The 20,300-nt window shown below is 54.5% G+C and overlaps 1 protein-coding gene across 1 annotated transcript in view; it reads right to left on the bottom strand.

The window, feature by feature from the left end:
- RNF214 (ring finger protein 214) overlaps nt 1–18,345 on the bottom strand; it is a 147,265-nt gene extending 128,920 nt beyond the window's left edge. Inside the window, exon 1 of the mRNA XM_061368304.1 lies at nt 18,340–18,345. The gene's annotated coding sequence lies outside the window, so the exon portion shown is untranslated. The remainder of the gene's footprint in view (nt 1–18,339) is intronic.
- Nucleotides 18,346–20,300: the final 1,955 nt, after the last annotated feature.

Here is a 20,300-nt window from a genome sequence, read left to right as displayed (position 1 = left end):
TGATTACCAGATAAACCACTGAGAAGCTGGTGGCTGGAGCACCGTGGGCCCTGCAGAGAGGGAATGCTGTCCAAGGAATGAGGAGAGGGCACCAAGCCGGGCAGGAATCCTCCCTCCCCATGGGCAGCCTTTAGCATGGGGTACGGGGCAGTGGGGACGGGGGTCAGAGCTGTGTCTGCCTCCTGCGCTGGTTGCTCAGCTCCAACACCAGCTCTTCACCCTTGTGCAGGTGTTGGTGCTGTGAACCTTGCACAGACAGCACTGATGCTCTGCTGGGCCGGGGGCCGGGGACGGGCAGGATGATGGATCTTTGCAAGTGCACCTAGGGTACATAATCAATAAATCAATCTGTGTCCACAGAGCTGTCTTCCAAGCATCCAATATTCCCGCAGCAGGGAAGCAAAGGGAGAGCTGCAGCAAGGAGGCCCTGGCTGAAGGAGAATCCCCAGCAAAGCTTGCGGTGCCATTCCCATCGAGTGGCCACGTACCCCAGGTCCACCCTCCTGCGACAAGCATCTGTGTGGCTGTGGGGCAGCTGCTGCCCCATGGAGCTGTGGGAGCCTGGGCACGGTGGGGTGATGGGAGAGCAGCCCCCTCCTGTGCCTCTCCCCCTGGTAAGAGCACAACCTGCCTCAGTGACCCTCACACTGGTGGCAATGGGGCAGGAGCCCCTCATCCTGTGTTGTCACAGGGCATGATGAGTGGCAGCCTGCTGGTGGCAGGGACCGGAGCCTTGCTGCTGATGCTGAGCTAATGCACTGGGTAATAGTTTTTGACATATTTCATTGAAATCTAACAAAATATTTGCATAGCATTATTAGATAAAGGGGAGCTGACTGGAGGCAGAGCTCCTTTGGAAAGACGATGTGAAAATTCATTTAAAATGAAGGAATATGGAAGCTTAAGTTTATGGTAATAGATTGATGGCAGAGAGCAGCTAATGACTCCCAACAAATAGATGTCAGCTGCTGCATCCTTTCTCCCTACTTGGCTGCTGCACTGTGCAGGATGCAGCTCCCTCCCTGCCTGGAGCCATCCCAGCTTCTAGGGTCAAAGCAGCTCTGACCCGGGCTGGGAATGCCAGGATCATGGCACACAGGGACCGGGCGCCGTGGAGCGGGAGGAGGAGGGAAAGGGCTATGTGACTCTGGGATAAACGCTTGGGTTTAATTCCCATCTCCCGATGCTAACGCCGACTGAAATGAAGCGACTGCAAAGCTGAAGGTGAGAGGTGGGGAAATTAATAATGTCACAGCAATAACAGTAATGAGTGGCTGTGCATGTGCTAATTAGTTTGGAGCCCTGTCTCCAACGTGGGTGCGCCTGTGCGTGCCGCTTTAACAGCTCTCCTATGAGCCAGGAAGCAGGAGAAGCTCTCAGGTGGGATTGAGCTCTGCTGCCCACCTGAGCAGGGGCTTCATTAACACCCAGGTGTAATCAGGCAAATCAAGAGCCTTCAAATAGAGGTGCCCCCTCCCAGTTCAGGGCTTTGGGACTCAGACCCTGCAGGACTGCGTTGTGCTGTTCTGGTGACAAGAGGATGCTCTCCAGCCGTGGGAACCCCAGGCAAGTCGCGTCGCAGGACACGGGCTTTGGTGTAAAGAGAGAAGTGAGGGGTTTGGCCTGAGTATGGGCCTGCCCTGGGCAGGAGCTGTTGTTTTCTGTGCTGCAAAGAGGTTCTGTGAGTTCCAAGTTGAGAAATACCCTGTGCTGTATCCCTGTGCTTGACCTGCCAAGGGTGCCAAGAGGTTGTAACAGTTATTGCCTGCTTTGGTGTGCTAGGGTTGGTGCCTTGTGGGTATGTGCTGCTGTCCTGCAGTGGGGACAGTTTGGGATGCTGGTGAGCAGTGGTGGTGCTCTGAAACTTCATCAGACCCTGGCAAAGTGAGCATGGATGCTGTGAGGTTCTTCCAGGGTCTGCAGGAGGAAGGGCTGTTTTGTGGGACCAGGGACCACGCAGGAAAGGTCTCTTGGGCCATGTGGAGCATGGATAAAGTCACGTTGGTTTTCAACACTTGAGCTGAGCTTCTCCTTGTAAGCTGTGGGTAGGGGTGGAGTTGAAGCAGGGTGGGAGGGAAAATGGAAGGAAGAGCAGATAAAGGACAAAATATGCTAAGCAAGCAGACCCCTGCTCCTTCTGTGCTCCTTTCCAGTCATTGCCCTGGCTTTGGGGTGTGGGAGATGCTGCGGTCACAGCAGTTTATGGGAAGACATTGGCTGATCCTACACCAGTGTGGGTTTCTGCAGGGCTCTGTCCTGCTGTGCTGGGTCCCAGCCGGTGCCCATCAGCCCTGCTTGCCTGGGGATGCTGCAGGGATTTGATGCTTTCCCCAGCTGTGCACTGGAGTTTGGGCACATCTGGGACCACTTGGGGGGGGGGGGGGCAGGCCAGCTCAGCCTGTTCTCTCGGTGTTTGAAAGAAAGTGGTCTGTCTCTGAATGGCATGACGAGCCTATGAGCAGCCTTTGCTTACAGCTTCCTTCAGAAACAGCTGCCCTTGGGCTTCTGCAGGCAGTCAGTACCTTAATCTTGGTGCTTCCCTAGCAGAGGCGATGCTCGGGAGCTAAAAGAGAGATAACCACCAGTGCAAGGTGGAAAGGTGGAGATATTCCTGCGTGAGATCGTGTGCGGGAAGAGCAGGAAGGGCCCGTGCTGGGCTGGAGGGTGCCAGTGGGCTCCAGCCCTCCCTCGCTCCGTGTCGGTGCCGTTCCCATTGGTATTCGGGGCTGGTTGGAGAAGCCACTTAGGCCTGGAGACAGCTTTGCAGAGGCACAATGGAAATGTTGCTGTAAATGGGCAGGCTTTGAGTGACAGCCCCTGCTCAGGCTAAATAAAATTACAGATAAACCCTCTAAAAAATACATGAGCCAAAGGGCCCTTCTGCACTTCATTATGCAAATGCCGCTGCCTGTTGCTGCAGCAATTAGCTGCTGCCTTTGAGGTGCCGGGCAGCTCGGTGTGGGATGGAGGTGAGGATGCGGCTGCTCTTCCTCCTCTTCCAGCCATGGGGACTGTTAGAGCCTGGTGTGGGCACTGTAAGGGGTTTTACCTGGAAGCAGAAGCTTGTGCTTTGGGGAGCTGTGGTGCTCCTCCAGCCATGGCATCGCTCGTGGACCACTGCTGCTTCCACCGCAGTTCCCTCTCTAATTGCCTCCATCCTTGTTACCGTGTTCACCCCTTCCTTGGCTCCCCATAACGAGTAACTCCTACCTGATGTACAGGATGGAAGCATGCAGGTTATTAATCTTGTGCTGCAGCAATTACCTGGGCGCACACCCTCCTGCCGGTGAGCTTGTTCTGCCACTGCCCCTTATCAGGTTAGCGGGGTTGGATCGGCGCTAAGTGCTCCGCAATCAATTTTGAGCTTATTTTGTGCTGCGGCATTCGCCATGCCTGGATCTCTGATACTAATTGAACAAGAGCAATTGATGTTTTAGTAGTAATTAAAGATGGTAATTATTGCCAAATCTCCCCGTGGCCCTGCGTGTTTGCTTTGGACTTGTCAAAACTGGAGGCAGGCGGAATCAATCTTCATAAAGTTGGTACTTCAAAGCATCTTCCTGGTAATGGCTTCCCACAAGGTTGGTGATGGAGTGAAAGGGGGAGATAGGGAGGAATTCTCAAGCCTTGCAGAGGGCAGGGACATGAATGATGCTCCCTCATTAAAAAGAAAGAATCTGTATCCGTAATGGGAACTTTTCACTGTTGTGTAATCCCAGCATCCCTATGAGGGGTGTGGGAATGGGGGATGCAGTGGCTGGCTCCAGCCCTCGCTGCTGGCCTGTCCTCTCGCCAGCAGCCAGGAGGGCTCATGCATTTGGCTGCAGCCTTTAATTTAACTTCCCAAGCTGCTCTGCAGCCCTGCCAAGCCTCCCGAGCCATGCTGATGGATGAATTGCTGACCTAGTTACCAGCACCTGCTTTACGGGCATTTGTCCCTCTGATGCCAGACTCGAGTGCTCCCTTGGGATGGGCAGGAGGAGAGTTTAGAAGACTTCCCACAGGGATGCAGCATGGCCAGCAGGGAGGAGAACCCTCTGCAGGAAGGGAAGTGGTGGCTCGTGGGTCCATGCCGTGGAGTGGGTGAGCCCACGGGGGTAGGGATGCTCCTGCGCCTGCCCAAAGAGGCCTGGTATCCCTGCCTTGCTGCGGGGCTCCCAGCAGGCTTCTGCCTGGATTCATCCCTTTGTGTTGCTGCATGGCTCCTGGCTGATATTTATACAGGGAAAAGCAGGATCAGGCCTGCTGAATTGCTGCCTCCTTGTCCCCATGGAAACAGATGCAGGATGCTGCAGAGCAGAGCTCCTTGCAGCTCCAACTCTGGTCCTCATCCCTGGTCCCCTGGCAGAAGAGCCCTTGAGCAGGAGGTGGGAGGCTGAGCCCAATCTCCATTTTGTCTTAGGAGAGCAAGACCCTTCTCTTCAGGGGGAAAATGGAAATGTAATCAGATCAGCTTGTATAGTGCAAATAGAAAATCAGTTTTAATAAAGCCTGAAGAAATGCAAAGCAGCAGCTTGTGATGGAAATTGGGTTAAATAGACACCTCTTTAAGGAGAAGCTGCTTGAGGGCTGTTTGTCAGGGTTGTGGCAGCCCTCGGCTGCTTCCTGCTCTTCACTGAGATCTCAGGTGGTGGCAGGAGCAGCCTTTGCAGGTGGGAAAGGCTTTGTGGGCCGGTACTTGTGCATCCTCCTCCTCCTCCATGGATGCTCCGGCCCCTGCATCCCTCCCCAGAGCCCCCTGCAGCCCCTTTGGTGGGGGAACGGCTCCCGCTGGGGCTGCAGTGCTTAATTCCAGCTCAGAGGAGGCACTTTGCTTTATTGCTTTCATTTATTACCGCAAGACCAGTGCCTGTTTTCTGCGGCAGCTATCTGCTCCAATCGGGGCTGATAAGCAGTGCTGGTCTGTCTTCCCCAGACAGCCAAAATTCATCACTTGGCCCTTATTTATTTATTTCTCCAGGCTCTGGTGGTGGTCTGGGTTTTTCTTTTGGTGACGTTCTGCAGAAGGTTTCATTTCCCCATTGAGCCCTAGAAAACGCAAACCAAAGAGGAGGGCAGCTCTGTAATGAACCCCACTGGAAGGCACTGGTGGTGTGCTGGCTGCCTGGCTCCTCCAGAGCAGCAGTTGTCATCCCCCATTTGGTTTCATTGCCTACATTAGCTGCTCAGTTGTGTCCAGGTTTTGGCAGTGCGGGTTGAGGAAGGAGATGTGAACCCCTAAATGGACCAGGCAGCATGGGAGAGACTTGGGAGTCTGTGCATAGCATCATGGATGCCTTTAAATCTCTTCCAAGCAGGCAAAGATTCACTTGGAGTAAAATCCTCACAGCAAATGAAATAGAACAAGGAAGAGTTTAATGCACAAAACCTTTATTAGAGCTCTGAGGAACAGGCTCGCTTGAAGTTTTCCTGGAATAGATGCCAGGAATGATGCTCCTCACGTCCGTTGGGCTGTGTCAAGTGGTTTCAAGCCTGTTTGGAGCCGGTGGCTGTGAGCACTGTGGGGTGAGCTGTACAATGATGCTCAGCCCTCAGGGGAGGTGATGAGTACATGGTGCTCCTGTGTTGTTGCCCTCAGATGGCAGCTTTGATTCTCCAAATCTATGACAGCCCCTTGAAAGGCCATTTACAGGGCTCCTGCAACAGCAGAGGCAGAGGGCTGCTGCTCCCGCTCTAGAGGTGCCTCTGGGATGCAGAGGCTGGAGCTGGATCCCATGGGCATGTTGCAGCTGGAGCTGCCCAGCTTTTCTTCCCCTCTGCCTCCTTTCCCCGGCGTGTGGAAGGTGTTCCAGGGATAGAAACAGCAACATTCCCCCTTCTCTATGAGTCCAAAGGCAAGTGCAGGTGTTTCGAGAGGAGGGAGGAACTGAAAGTCTCCCACAGCAAAGGAGAGATCCACAATCGGCCAACTGTAATTTCATAGCTCATCTCTGTGAAACACAAGGAAATTAAAAGGGTTTCGATTCCGAGGTGAAATCCTCATCAATTAAATTCTGCTGGGGCTGAGCTTCCCCCTCGTTTGAGTCTTATTCTATTATTATTGTCTGTGATTGCGGGAGGATGCAAACAAAAGCTGCTGCTACCGGAGGCTGCGGCGGGGGAGAGTTGGAGACAGCAATTACTGCTCCGTGACAGGGAAAACCGAGGGAAAGGAGGTTTTCCCTCCGCCACGTACCAGGCGCAGGCAGGGGAATCCATCATCCTGAGCCTAATCAGTTAATGCTGATAAACTGCCAGCAATAACTGACAATTGAGCTGGGGGCTTTGGGCTCCGAGTTCTTTCCTTCTCAAAGTGCCATAGCTAACCTATTAAAACCCGCAAAGCACAAAGGCAAAGCCCTGGCCCCTGCCTGGGTGCCCTAATGAAGGCTGCTGTTGATTCCTTTAAGTGTGGATGATGATGTGTTTAGCAGCTATTGATGCCAGAGGTTTAGCCCAGCCTGGAAAAGCCGCTTGAGCTTTGAAGAAAGGGGTTTGTGTTTATCCCTGGCAGCTTTTGCCCTGGGTGCTCGATCCTGCAGTAATCCCATGGGAGATGAGGCAGTGCTGCAGATGAAGGGCCGGAATGGGTTTACTGGGCTGTGTATAGGGTCTGTCTCCTCGAACAGGGTGCATTGATAGTGTGTGATGTTGCTGTGATGCTTCCCTCAGGGAGCTGCTTCCCGTGGCTCAGATCGCTTGTTGTCTGCTAACTCACTGACACAAATGGAGTAGGATGTGCTTGCGCTTCTCCCAGCTGCCTCTTGGAAGGCAAAGCCTGGCTTAGGAACGCGGCTCCGTTCACTGTGTACCCTCTCACTACTTGTGATGGTTTAAACACACCTCCACCAGCATGCAGCTGCAGTTGCCCCAGTGAAGCGGGGCTGTGGCTCCCCACCTTGCACATGCTCCTGCAGAGCGGTCCGGGGTGGTTTGGTACCCAAAATGACAGCTCACAGGGAGTGATCCTGGCAGGAAGCTCTGCACAGAGGCTGGGAACCGAGGAGCATCAGCATTGTCGGGGCCTTGGCCCAAGCATTGGGACCCTGGTCACTTGCCATGCAGAGACTTGTTTTGCCCTGGCTAGCTCAGCTTTTAGCGTGGCTTCCATCATCCCTTGAAGCTGTGTGGACAGAGGTGCTGTGGTTTATATACCAGGGGATGTCAGCAGCCTTTCCCCATAGCTCACACAGCCAGGGAACGGCTGCTCGGGCTGTCCATCCCATGCAGCAGGGACTGGAGAACTTCCCTGACCCCCTTTTCCTTTAGCAGGGAGATGTCTCACCCAAGCATCCTAGTGGGGTTACACTCGTCTGGATGCTGGGATTCCTTTTGGATGTTCCCTGTGTTTAATTGCCCTTGCTGGAAAGGCAGCACCTGATGTCTGGTCTGTGCTTGTCTGGCTCGTGCTTCCAGCACTGGGCTTTTTCTGCCTTTGTTGTTAGACTGAAGAGCCCTCTATTATCAATTTTTTTTGTTCTCTGTGTGGGTATTTAAAGACTTTGATCAAGTCACCTCATCACCTTCCCTTTGTTAATGTGCACAGACTGAACTCCTTGAGACTTTTGCAATGAGGCAGGAATTGTGCCTCTGCATCCCTCGGCTGCTTTGAAAATCCCAGCCAGAGAGTCGAAGGTTGGGCACCTGAAAACGAGAGGGTACCTGGAGAACTCGTCCCTTTCCGTCTCTCTGCTTTTGCAGTGGGCTTTGACACCGCAGAGGGATTGTGCCGGTGACTCTGTTGGAAAGGTTCCCTTTGTTTTTTTTCCCTTTTTTCTCCAGTGATGGATAATAACTCCCTTTCAAAGGCAGATTACCTGGGGAAACGCTGCCTCTTCTTCGAGTCCTCTGCCCTGAGCTGGTGTCCCTGCACTGGGGAGCTGCGGGGTGCGTGTCTGAGGTGATGGGGAGTTGCTGCCTGCTTCTTCCACTGCCTTCCCTCTGCAGATGGGCTATGTGCTGCCTTTGCACCATGCTCTGCTGCTCCCCCTTCCCTCTCAGTGATGGCAGAAACCCCGTGGTCTGTCTGGGGAGGTGGGAAGGCCGGGAATGACTTTCCTGGAGAGCTGGGAAGTGGTGACACATTCAGCTTTGGATGCCTTTGTGGATCAGCTTTAATGTAGAGCAGGCAGACCCTTCTGTATCTGGGAGGTTGTGCGAGCTAGCTCAGGAAGCCTCATGGGAGCCCACTAGAGCCGTTCATCAAGTCTGTTCAAGGACTACATGGTTTGGAAAGGATGTTTCACCTCAGAGGGGGCTCTTTCCAGCCTGATGCTGAGCTCCAACCTCCTTGCTGTGCTATGGGCCCAGCGTGGTCTCCGAAGGACCAAAGTGCAGCAGGTTTGATGGTTTTCAGGAGTGGGATTACCCAGGTGTGGAGCTCAGATGTTCCCGGTGTGACCAGGCACAAGGAGTGGTGGCATTCCCTGCCCCACACTGCGCTGGCAGAGCCAGGGTCCCCTCCTTCCACCCATGGCTCCAGCATGTGGGGCGGAAACCTTCCTCCCCTCATCCTCCTCTCCCCCAGCTGCCACAGGACAATGAGTTGTCAGGACTGTGAGGATGGACGGGGTGCACGGGGTCCTGATGAGATGATACAGCAATGATTCCATTTCATCTCGAATTTGACATTAAACTTTAATAGTCTCAAGGACAAGAAGCCAAAAGATATCAGATGTAATGAGATAAAGCAAAGTTTCTCTGACAGCAAATTTGATCACAAATGGGCTCCGAGATTGCTTCTTTGATATAAATGAAACATAATTCATCTTCCAGTGCCTTGAATGGGCTTTGAGGCCATGTATAATAACAGTGTCGCCAGTGCCTAGCTCTGACAAGTGCCTGCGTGGCACTGGGAGAAGGGGCCCTGGGACCCTGCTTGCTCTCCTCTGTGGCCCTGGAGCGGAGGCAGCAGTGACAGGCTGCATGGCTGAGATGCTTCCAGCCCTGGCAATCAGGGGCTGCTTGGGCACGGCTGGGCTGTGCTCCCTGCATCCCAATGGGCTCACTGTGGTCCCATCCTGGAGGGCTTGGGCAGCCCCAAGAGCCGTTGAAGCCCCAGCCCTGCCTGCCAAGGGAATGTGCTGTAGGGAAAGGGATGTGCAGGAGCCCTGTGAGGGATGTGGGGATGCTGGGGACAGGAAGCAGTGATTGGTGCTTGCCTGTTGATTTTTATGCTCAAGGGGGTTGTGTGCGTCTCTCCCTGCTCATAAGAGGCCAACAGGTGAAGCCTTGGCTCCCATGTGTCCATCACAGATGAGTTTCCACCTTAGGCTGCTGTGCTTGGCCTGTCCAAGCAGCAAAGGGAAGGATCCAAGCCCAGGCTGTCAGTGAGGCACAACAAAGGGCAGCAGGAATGAAGCAAACACTTGTGACCAGCCCAGGACCGCAGTGAGTTCTCATGGAGATTCATTGAGCAGCCATGCAGACCAGAGCAGGTCACCAGAATACATGGGGATCCCAATGGGCAGAGCAGAGTGAGGGCCAGGAGCGCTGGGAAAATGGTTTGGCACAAAGCTCCGTGTGTGAGGATTCATCAGTGCTTGAGGAGGTGAGAGATGCCCAAACCCTATCAAGCAGCACCCGCTCTATGCATCACCGTGAGCTGCAAACACTGCCCTTGGAGCTGGAAACCATCAGTGACCCCAGAACTGTGCCTGTTGGTCAGGCCAGACTGTACCCCACACTGGGTAGATGTGGGAATGGGGCCGTGCCTCAGCAGCTGTTGGAGGAGGGTTTAGAATGGGGTCTGGTGTTTAAACACCACGGCGAAGCAGACGATGTGCTATGGGTTTGCTGGGTGCTTTAAACCCCTCTCTATCCCAAGACTCCACGTGTCCCTGGCTGACAGAGGAGAGGTGTTCTGCTAACTGAGAGCGTTTGTCCTGATGCTGTTCTGTGCGGCAGAGCCGATCTGTGTTAAACCCAGCACCCACTGCAGGAGCATCCTGCTTCCCGCAGCCCCAAGGAATGCCTTGGCGCTTGATGGTGCTGCCGCTGCCGTTGCGCTGGGTTCACTTTGCACCGTTCCCTGATCTCGTTGGTATCTTTGCCACCCGCTTTAACTCGGTGGGTCCGGGGGATCTGCGGCTCTCCCCTACCTTTTGCCTACAGATGTCTCTCTTGAGCAGCGCTGGCTGCCGGGAGCCCGTGCATGGAGCAAGGCGGATGGCAGGGGCTGGAGCCCTTCCTTCCCTTGTGCAGGCAGCACATCTGGTGACAAATGCCATCAATCTGCTGCAAGGGGGGAGGCATCCTGCGAGGAGCCCAGCGCTTGCTCCCTTCTCCTAATTGGCAACATGGGCTTGATTTATCTGTTCATTAACAGAGAGATGGGTGTGATTACGTGCTTTGCTTTAGGCGCCCTTTAAAGCGATGCTTCCCCTTGGGGAGCCAGGGGGAAAGGCAAAGGGGTGGGAAATGGTGATGTGGGGTGTCAGGAGTTGGATGAGTTCGCCTGTGAGCATCCCCCGGGATTTTCCTGAGGCCCGGGTCCTTCCTGGGCAGAGTGATGGAGGGAAAATCTGCCTCTCCTCTTACCACCAGACTAGAGAAGACAAAGTGGGGACCTGGTGCCTCTTTGCAGCCATTGATGCATTTGTCCAAGTGATTCCATTTGCTGTGTGCCTTGGGAAAAGCTTGGGCTGCCCACGGCCTTATGCTTGGAGCACAGGAGGGGTTGAAGTGGCATAGGAAATGCACTGGGACTGCCTGGAGGACCGTGCCTGGCCCTCTTGGCAGAGCATGGGCATGGCCGGGTGCTGTGGTGATGGCGCAGTGCCCTCAGACCGCTGCCTTGGGGCTGCTGGTGCTATATCCTGCTCCCCCTGGCCCAGCAGTGGCCTTTGTCTCCATCCCCACAAGTGTGGGTCACAGGGAAGCAGCGCGAGGGCTTGTTCTTGCAGTTCCGGATGCATTCAGTGTGCGTGGAGAGATGAAGGGGAGTTTTTGCATGGAAAGCAGCCTGGGAATGGGGAACTTCATTTCCTGTTGGGCTGCTTTTCTGTAATTTTATTATCATTAAATTGCTTCCAGTGACCTGTAATGGTTTTGTACAGTGGCAATTACAGCTCTTCAGGATTAAGGCACACACACACGCACAGCCGCTGCCTTCATGTAAAGGGCAGAGCTGCAGCTCCCGGTGCGGAGGCAGCCGCTCCCTCTCCCGTCACCCCATTTAGCCTAAGGAGGCCCCGTGGTGTAAGACCAGGGTGCCCATTAGGAGGCTCTGATCATCCATGGGGATGGGACTTGTAGGGATGTGCCCTGCAGTGTTTGGGTACCGCGCTGCTTGCTGGACAACAAACTGGGGATCTAGATTAAATCATTCTATGCCATTTGCTGGTGTGGGACATGCTCCATGGAAACAGCCCGTCTTCCGGCTATGGCTCCCCGGAGCTCCCTGGCTGAGCAGGGAGGATGGGGCCAGTGCACTCTCCTCCCAGCTTCCCTTCCTGGGCTTGGGGAAGAGCAGCAGCCGCAGTGTTTCCCAGGGATGCTTTGCAGCCAGAGATTGTTCATTCCCCTTGTAACCCCCATGTGCTGCACGGCGCTGAAGTGCAGGCTGCTGATGGGGTCCTTCCTGCCTCAAACTCCTGGCGAATATGAAAAGTCGAATTGATTCCCTCTAATAAATGAAGCAGTTGGATGTCTCATTTGTAACTTGACATCCACGCCGGCGCTTCAGCTGCTGCTTCTCACCCCTGGCTGCGAGATGCACTTATTAAGATGGCATTCTGCAACGCTAGTGCCATTTACTGGGAACCAATCTATCTGCAGTTCGCCTCGGGTCGGGAGGGAGCTGCAGTGGGGCAGAGAGGGCTGGCGGCAGGAGAGGGGTCTGGGCTGCCTTTGGATGTCTGCTTTCTGCCAATACATCACCGTCTCGTTCCCTGTCAGTCACTGAAGATCTCTTGCTAAGCTGGCAGTGTCTTGGTGCAGCCTGGATGTGCTGGTGCTTGATGAGGGGCATTGAGATGGAGGAGCATGGCTGCTGTGTGTGCTGCAGTGCTGCTAGGTGTTCCCGTGGTGCTCATCTCTGATGGCTCCTTTGTTCCCTGTGAAGGCGGTGATGGAGGTCACCCATCCTGCCCTTTGGAGGGGAGCAGGGGCCCTGCTCCTGTGCAGCCCTTGCTCTGTGTGATGGAAGCGGCTCTGCCCGCTTCCCCTCCTCTCTGCTTTGTGCTGCGGCTCCTCCACAGGGCTAAAAACAATCACGATAAATCAGAAACCCTCCCCTGGACTTGGTGAGGTGCTGAGGACTCGGGATAAGAGTTTATCCATCCTAAATAATAATGCACTGGAGCTGCCAGCTCCCCGCTGGCTCCATTTGCATGATGCTAAAAATCAATGACCCAGGTGACTGCGTGGTGCACGGAGGAGAGAGCCCAGAGGACTCTGCTCTGGACTATCCGGGGACAGGCAGGATGCTGGAAGCTATTAGCAGCGAGGACGTTGTCACGGGCAGCCATGCCCTGGCTTTCACACCAATCTAACAAAGGGAGCTGGCTGCTGCGAGCGCAGAGCCTGGGCTGATTAAATCTTTGTTTAAGAGCTCCAGAGCTCCATTACCTACATCAGGAGGGAGTTAATTAAACAACGGAGGTGGGAGGTGGCAGCCGATGTGGCTGAGGGCATCTCCGCAGAGGCACAGCTCCTGCATGGAGCTGCTGCTCACAGGTTGCTCATAGGACAGCGTGCCAGATGGGAATGAGCCCTCAGCAGGGCGTCTGCTCCCATCGGTGTGGGGCAGTTGGAGGATTCCAGTGTGGTTCCATGTCCTCTCCAGCCCTGCTTTCCCTTCAGGGAGCCAGCACTGTGGCTGGTGCCCAGGTGTGTGGGCACCCTGCTCAATCAGCGTGGTGGGGAGCAGGAGGGAGAAGTGGTTGAGTTCTCAAAGGCCACTGCAGTAAGTGTCTCTCCAGGTCCCCTATTTGTTACTTGGATATCAGGCTGCCCGTAATCGGTTTCCACTTCCATTAGGCGCATCCCTGTCAGGAGCTGGAGGCTCGGTGGCAGCCACCCTGCTGCTTCCATTTGGCTGTACGAGGCGATAGATTAGATTCCTGCTTGCTTCATGGGAGATCCCTAGTGATATCAATTAGATATGTCAGAGGGACTCGGGGGAATATTTCTTCCTTTATTTATTTATTGGAGTTGAAGACATTGCAGGCTATCACAGGGAGACACATAATGTCTCTCGCTTTTCTTCACTCACACTCACTCTTTTTCTTCTGATGGCTTGTAATGAAGCACAGCAAAGGTTATTTCCAGAGGAGGGAGGCTGTTTCTGGGCTGGTACCCAGGTGTGGTAGATGGAGCATCCCTGCTCGCACACTCAGGCACATGCTCATCCCCCCTGGGCTGCAGCACAGATGAATTCTCTTGTCTCCTTTGCTCATGCTTGATGTTTCTGAGAGCCTTGTATTTCATTCCTTGAGCGTGGCTGCCCCCCTGGCCTCGGCTCAGTGCATCCCGGTGTGGGGCAGAGCAGGAGGCACCGCTCCAGCCCCAGCCCTGGCAGGTTCTGAGCGCTGTCAGCCCCCACCGCAGGTGCCATGGAGAGGCACCAGAGCAAATCTAATGAGATACGTGAGAAAGTGGTGCAAACAAGTCAGATCTGTCAGTGCTGGAGACAGTGGGAGGTGAGGGCAATGAAGGGAGCCCTGATGATGCCTCATATCCTGGATGTATCAGCTGAAGCAGGTGCTTCATGACAAAGCTGCACCCAGGCCAGGCGCAGGGAAGGGGAAATGCCAGTCAAAGATGTCGGGTTCCTCATGGCACATCCAAGCAGCCTGGCCAAATCCAGGGGATGAGCATAGTGAGGCTGGTGGAGATGAAAAGCATTTAGCCAGCATGAACCTTGGTGCTTGTCCTTGTGCTCCCGAGGCAGCGCAGAGCCAGGGCGGGCGCATGGGGGTGATGGCTGTGTGGAGCATCATTCCATGCACCAAAATCCTGTGTAATTCCCCAGAACACTCTTTCCTCCTGTGTTTCATGGAGCTGCCGAGTTCTGCTTCGCGTTAGCCTTGTGTTGCTCTGAGTTAAGACAGCCTCCTTCCATCCTGTGGGCAGCCTGGTGCTTTACAGGGCCTGTTAATGTGGTTTGTGTGAAATACTGTTGGCTCCTGTCATCAGCTGTCTCCCGTTCCCACCGAGGTCAAGTGCAGCCCTCCCATCCATTTCAATGAGAAGGGCAGCCCATAAACCATGTTTTATGAGCATTAGCTAATGAATCCCTCCCATGAGGCCCGCACTGCGCAGCGAGGTGCTTGGGAATAGTTGCTTTTTATCCCCTTCAGTGGATCTCCTTGGTATTTTGGGGGGGGTTATTGCAAAGCAGAGGGGTTTTAGATGGGGGATACGCTGGTGAGGGTACTGCTGCTTGAATTATCAACCACCTCTAGCTGAGGTCACTGGTGATGGTGATGATCCTGTATCACTCCCATCAGGTCATGGAGGTGCTGTCCTTGCCACTGCTCATAGCCTGGCTCCAGGCTAGCCCTGGAGGCTTTGCCTCTGTGTAACCTGTGAATAACCACGGTGACTCACCCCATACCTGGCTCCGAGCTGCCCATTATTAATGTGCTGCTTGGCTGGGGCTCGGGGAGTGAGTCCCATTTGAATGTTAATGCCTCTAAGATGAAACCTGGCTGATTAAATTTTAGACTTGCAAATGGATTTGGTAAATAGATGTTAGGAAAGGCGGGACAGAGGCTGCCTGCCTTGATAGCAGATACAGTAAATAGCAGCGCTTTGTGATTAGGCGAGAGATTCACTCCCGGAAAATGGGAGTCTCAAGGGGCTCTTTTCTGGTGAGAAATCCTTTAAGTACATGAATTTATGGCAGTTTTTCTTTTCCCAAACAAAAAAGAAGTCCCTCGGCTGCTTCTCCCAGGCGGCTGATTGGGAAATCAGGGAATAAGCGGCCAGGCTGGACGGGAGCACAGTGGGATAGATCACAGGCGGCTTGCTGAGCTTTCTGGTGATCACAACCCCTGCGGGGCTCAGGCAGGCAGGCAGCAGCGCCCTGCGGATGCTGCTGCAGTGACCGCAGCGATAACGGACAATGGGGAGGGATGGAGCATCCCGACTCCTGGGGGAGCACTTGGGCATCAGTCCCGCCTGTCTCTGGGTTGGAAAGCAGAGGCAGGAGCAGAGCCTCACCCTGGAAAAGAGCTCCTTCCCTCCTGCCCATCCCTGGCAGCAGCCTCCGTCTCAGTTGCAGCTAAGGACGGATTATTCCTGCTTGGCACACGGGTTTATTTTACATTCCCCGTGGAAAAGAAAGCCTGTATTTGAAACACCTTTAAAAATGCAGATAGAGGGGCAAACCACATTGACCTCTGCTTATAATATAGAGAGAGGCTTTAATAGCAGTATTGCATTCATTCTTATCTGTAGCCGTATGAAATATTGAGACGAAAGAAGCAAAAAGTAAGTGTTGAGGCTGGAGCCTGGATTTAGCACGTATTAAGCCATTTGTATTTCTCTCCCCTGCTGAGCTGGGGCAGACAGGGCCGCTCCTGCCCTAAAATCTTGGGAGGAGCCTAGCATGGGCAGGCAGTGTGCAAGGGGAAAGGCTGCTGAGCTGCCTGGCAGAACACAGGGCTCTCCTTTGAGATGGAGATTCTTCCCAACCTGCTGAGATTTCCAGGGCAAACTGTGTTTCCAACCATGGATGCTGCTCCCAGGGTCCTTTCCCTGGTGTCTCCCCATGGTCTGCCTGGCTGTCTGGAGAGCACATGCCTGCACCCTGTCCCGTTGTGGTGCTGAGCATCACTTCACAGCCTGCTCTTCTGCCAGGGGATTTAGTGACTGCCCATCCAGAGTAATGCTTCCTATTTACCGCCTGCAATCTCCATTGCTTCCCTTGTTCTGTATATTGAAACATACATCATCTGCTCATTAAAGCATAATCTCCAAATTACTCCGGCCACGAGCAGACCAGGTTACAATGGCTGCTCGCATTAGCAGGGATCAATACCACACCGTGCCTGCTGCAGCTACCTGGGAGGTGCTGCTGCTAAATTCTTGTTTCCCAGAGGAGCAGAATTCCTTGGGAGTGTGGAGACTCCTTTCCCATGGGGAACTGGAGTGGAGCTCATACTGTAAGAGCTACTTTAATGATGCACATGGTGTTTTCCAACAGTGGAGCTTGGTGTTGCCTGTAGCATGGCTGGTTGCCAGGCTCCATAGTGTGTTAATGCCTGTCTCCTCCAATGTGTGTCTTGGGGCTTGCTTAAATCCTGGGAATCATCCCATTAGCCATTGGGTGCTCAGTTGTACAGCCTGGCATCCCTCTAGGGATGGCCCCATGTCGTGTAGGTGCTGTCCTACATCAAACACCACTGGTGAGACACGGGCGTTACCATTGAGAGCCATTCCTGCGGTGCCCCGACCACGGCTCTCATGGGCACAGGACCTGGGTTTGATTTGACAGGATTCTTGGGAAAGTATCTTAAATAATACATGAAGTTTCTGTGCGGTTCGAGGCTCGTGTGCTCGTTTACCAGCAGCTGCGATGCGCCAGCGCCTGATAAACATGCTTGTTATATATTATGTATATCGCATCCTGATGCCAGATTTGCAGGGAGGTGTCTCTGGTCACACAGCTGGGCTGTTTGCTGTGCATGAGGATGAGGTGGTGTTCCCATCCCCGAGGTAAACACTGCCAGCAAGCTCTGCTTGGAGCAGCCCTGAGCTGTATGGGGAAGGAGGGTCTAATCACTGTGAGTAATTGCTGGGAAGGGGAAACTAATACAGGGGATTTCTAAGTGTCTTAAAATACCCTAAATCCCCTCCCTTCAATGGGGCTGTTCACTTGCTTCAGTGGAGCTCTGCGTGTGGAGGACATCAGGCTCCAGCCTTGAGTGGGAGACATGGAGGAGGCAGCGTCGGTGGTCAGGGATGGAGCAGGCACTGTGACCTGGCTAAGTCAGGGGATTTCTGGACCTCTGCTTTCCATTGACCAACCTTTGAGCCTGGTGCCCTGCTCCTTGGGCAGTGGTCTTGAGGCTCTTGATGAGAGTGGGCATGAGTTTGGTGCCCACTGGTGCTCGCTGCCCAGGGAGGATGTGCTGGAGCTGCTACCGCAGTCCTTGTCCCTGTGCCAGGAAGGGGCCCCAGGGTGTTTCAGTGGCTTTCGGGCAGGTGGAGGAAGGGAGTTAATTAAACCCAGGCCGGCGGCGGGCTGGTCCGTGTGCTGTAAAGGTTATATGTGCTCTGCAAACCGCACAGACCCGGGGGTGTTGGATGGAAAATAGCAGGGCTGGTCCAGCGAGGAGCAGCGGCTGAGCTCAGAGCCGGCCTCCCAGTGCCACAGGTGCCTCAGCACCAGCACAGGGGCACGACCAGTGCAAAGTCTCCCTGACCTTTAACGGGGATCAGCTTGAAGCGTGAAATCCGCTTATCCCGGGGCGGGGGGGACCAGCGGGCGCCCATCCAGCGGCAGGGATGGGCACAAGGCGCGGGGGAAGCTGCTTCGGGTTTGTTTGCCTCTCAGCCCTTTCAGAACAAGGGAGCAAACATTTCCGATATCCGACGTGAATATTCAGCACTCAGATTTAATCGCCCTTTGTTCACATGCTGATGAGGTGCTCAGCATCCTTTCCCAGGAGCTGCTGTTTGCGCTTTCCTCAGCGCAGAACAACCTTGTAAAGACTAGAAATGGCCTTGGCTGCCTCCCTGACCAACCACCAGCTACGTGGGATTGAGAGCGGAGTCAGTGCCTCCCTGCTCATCACTTCAGTGCTTTCCATGAAGGAGCGCTTCGTTCCTGGGCTTTGGGGAAGCGAGCCAGCTCCTTAATGAGACACCCACCGGCTCTCACCTTGCGAGCAGCTAATTGAGGTGTGCTGGCTGCTCTCCTGTTAGGCAATCACCAGGAGTTTGTCTAAATCAATTGCAGAGTGGCTGCGGGATGAAAGGGCCGGGGCTCTGCAGCCTGCCAGTGCCCCGGCTGCTGACAGAGCCTTCCTCCAGCATCCCTGAGTGACTGCTTGACACAATAAATCTATGGGAGAAGGAGGCACTTCTGATCCGCTGTCATCTTCCCCAAACGCTCCTGATGCATTTCCTTCCCTCATTACACGTGAGATGTCAAGTCCTCACCTGCGAGAGCGCAGCTCGACATCTCCTGCACCCGCCTCCCTCTGAAAGGCTTCAATCTCCCGCAGCAGCCGCTGACAGGGGGTGTGGAAGTGGCTGCCGCCCGCCTTCCACTGCGGCTTCCATCCTGTGCCATCTGCCCCATGGCCTCTGTGGGGAGGGACCGTGTTAAGCATGGTGGGGAGGTCCCGTCAGCCACAAGGCAGGTTGTTGTCTTGCTCATCCTCCTGCAGGGTTGGGCTTGCTTGGGGTCTGCACCGCTTTGGTCACTCCCGAGCTAGTCTGAGGGTGTATCGGCATAAACAGGGCCAGCTCTGGCTCTGGGAATGCTTTTCTGCCTGCTATGAATCCAGACTTCCTATAGGGAACAAGTCAGGAAAGGGCTGCTGAGCTGATTCACCTCCAGCATGTCTTTGTGGAGGAGAAGGAGCAATTAGCAGTCTGATAGCAAGATTAATAGCAGATGCTCATAATTAACTCACTATGCATGTAAGCAGCTATTGTCTCCATTTTATCCTGTGTAGATTGATATTCAGGAGTGACTCATTATATAGACAGAACCTATTTCGCCTGCAGAGCGCAGCCACCGGAATGGAAATTGCAATTAGAATTGGCTGTGTCCCTGCCAAAAGCCTGGAGAGGAGCAGGGGCTGTGTTGGGACAAGACCCTGGTCCCTCTTGCAGCATCCTGGCTGGGCTGGGCGCTGGGTTTATTGCTGCAGAGCTGTGCAGGGCTGTCCCCAGTGAAAAGGGGAGGTGAGAAATGGCTGGAGAAGCTGGAGAGTGGCCAAAACCTGCAGAGAGTTGTAAAGAGAAGCAGAACAAAGCGAGGTCAAACGCTGCAGCCAGAAAAGCCTGGTTGCTCCCCTAGAAATGCAATCTGGAGCAGCCTTTCCTGCGCTGCTGTGGCTGGTACCCGGTGTCAGTGTGGGTTAGGGATGGTGCGATCCTTGCCCCTCCTCAGGAGGGCTCTGGTGCCCATGAAGGGATGACGCAGGGGCTGTGCACATGGAAGTGCAGCTTTGCCATGCTTGGCACTGGATTTGGTGCATGGTGGGTGCATTGTTGGTTCCTGCTGCAGCTGGGTACCCTGCGCATCGATCCCGTTGGAGTTCAGGGGTAACCGAGCATCACAGCGTGACTGCTGGAGGAGCCTGGTGATGCCTATCGATCCGAGGAGATGTGTTGAGTCCTGGCGAGGCTGAGGGGGGCTGGTCTCTCACATCGCAGGTGGCAGAACGTGCTCTGTGTGAATCCGTGTCTATATCCCAGTGATGTCTGCTGGTGGCTACCGAGCTGCAGGGACACGCTGGACATCCCGGTAATTGCCTGTGTCAATTCACTTGCCTGGAGCAGGCTCTCTAAGGACGGCCCTCCCTGGGGAGAGGTGTAAAGCTGCTGCTGCAGTCTATCTCCCAGGTTGGTTTTGCTCCCTGCTCACCGTCACCTCTTAAAAGCCTTTCACTCAAGGCCGAGCCAGGGAAGGTTTATTTGTGTAACCCGGTGAAGTGTTTTCACCCTGCGCACACAGCAGTGGTTGAGGGGATGGGGAGCCTCAGTTCCTGGCTGCATGGATGGGGTGCTTCTGCTGCAGGAACCTTTTCAGGGAAAGACTCTCCTTGTTGCTTCAGTGACTACAGTGTGCTGGCAGCAGATGCAAAGCCCTGTGAGCAGCAGGGACAAGGCGCAGGGATGCACCAGAGGAATCACACGTCCCTGCACCCTGAGCAGCCTTGCTGTCTGATCTGCTCCGAACTCCAGGGACAATCACACACTTGTGCCTACTATCATCTGCACGTGTAATTGCACGGCATCAATTGCCTGGGCTAATGGTGCCCATGGCTTGGGGTTGGAGCAGCATCAGTGGGGTGATGGGCAGGCAATGGGCTGCCCTTGGTGGGGTTTGGAGCAGGAGGAGATCCACAGCTCCCTGCTTCCATGAGTCATGCTCCAGCTCGGGCTGGGGTGCCAGGCTGGCAGGGAGGAAGCAGGAGCTTCCAAGCCTCCAGTTCTTTGCTCCTGCCTCTTCCCACTGGCTTGCGTTGCCTCCTAACAGACCGCGAAGGCGCAGGCATATGGTAATGCATATTTAACTGGTATTTACATTCAACATTGTCTCTCTGTAGCTCTGTTTTCCTTCCCAAACGCTGCAGCTCCTCCAGGCTGGTGCAGCTGGGGATGCGTGGGGAATAAGGTGGGTGTCCTTGGCA

Source organism: Neopsephotus bourkii, unplaced genomic scaffold, assembly GCF_033783945.1.
Source record: "Neopsephotus bourkii isolate Nb327-2 ecotype Australia unplaced genomic scaffold, CSIRO-AGI_Nbou_v1 NB_1433, whole genome shotgun sequence".
NCBI classification, from domain to species: Eukaryota; Metazoa; Chordata; class Aves; order Psittaciformes; family Psittacidae; genus Neopsephotus; species Neopsephotus bourkii.
Note: the sequence above shows the minus strand (reverse complement) of the source record. Positions and strands in the feature narration are given on the sequence as shown.